Consider the following 1,050-nt stretch of genomic DNA (forward strand, 5'->3'; position numbering starts at 1 on the left):
TCTCTTCTTCGATGATTATGTAGTCTGTGGCTTTATGGAGCGCGTCCTGAATCGTACGCGGCTTGTCCAAGGTTATCTACTTCCTGAATTTTGACTTGTACCAGAGCGTTTTACGGAGTGCGTCTACAGCTACTTTGTCGCTTATTCCGCTGACTCTGGCCATGACGATCTTGAATCGTTTTATGAAGTCGCGGAGAGGTTCGTCCTCTCCCTGGGACATGCTCCAGAGATCGACATCGGAGGTTTCCTGGTCTATGAACATAGAGTACTGCTTGAGGAATTCCGAGGCGAGTTGGCGAAAGCTTCCGATGGAATTTCGCTTCAGGCGAGAGAACCATTTGAGTGCTGCTCCTTGGAGGTTTTCGACGAAGAGGCGACATTCGTCGGCATCCCTTTCGCTTTCTCTGAATTTGGCTATCCCCATCGCGATCTGGAAAGCCTGCAGGTGTGCCCTTGATCTTTTCGGGATCCGAAACCCTAGTTCCGGTGATGCGGGTAGTAAAGGGCGTTTTTCGAGATTCGTCGAGCAGTAGGTCGATCTCGGGCGCGGTACTAGTAGCGTGGTAAATCTGAGATTTCACCGCTCTGACTTCTGCAGCGGTTTTCCTGAAATGATCGTGAAGATCGTCGATCTGAGATTTCTCGCTAGCCGGTTTCCGATTTTGTCGGTGTTTGCCGCGAGTGTTCCGAGTCAGCTCCTCGGCCAGTTTTTTCTGTTCGTCCCAGAAGATATCTTCTTCTTCTTCGGTCATAGGAGTATCGAACTGGGAATCATCTTTAGCCGCACGACTTCTTGTCCGGCGCAGATTCACGTATGCATCTTCGTCCGCAGGTTCGGATTGATTGCTAGAATCCACATCGACACGCTCAATTTCTCCTTCTTCCTCGTCTTCCACGATAGGAGGACGATCTCCCAGATTTTTCCGTGTTGGTGCGGGGGTGGTTTCGTCGGGATTCTGCCCGAACGTCTTCCCATGCGCGTTGCCAGACCGGTCTAGAGGAGTCGCGAAATCGAGTCTTCTTCCACGGATTCGGGTTGTCCCGCGTGGA

Source organism: Brassica napus, chromosome C9 (genome assembly GCF_020379485.1).
Source record: "Brassica napus cultivar Da-Ae chromosome C9, Da-Ae, whole genome shotgun sequence".
NCBI classification, from domain to species: domain Eukaryota; kingdom Viridiplantae; phylum Streptophyta; class Magnoliopsida; order Brassicales; family Brassicaceae; genus Brassica; species Brassica napus.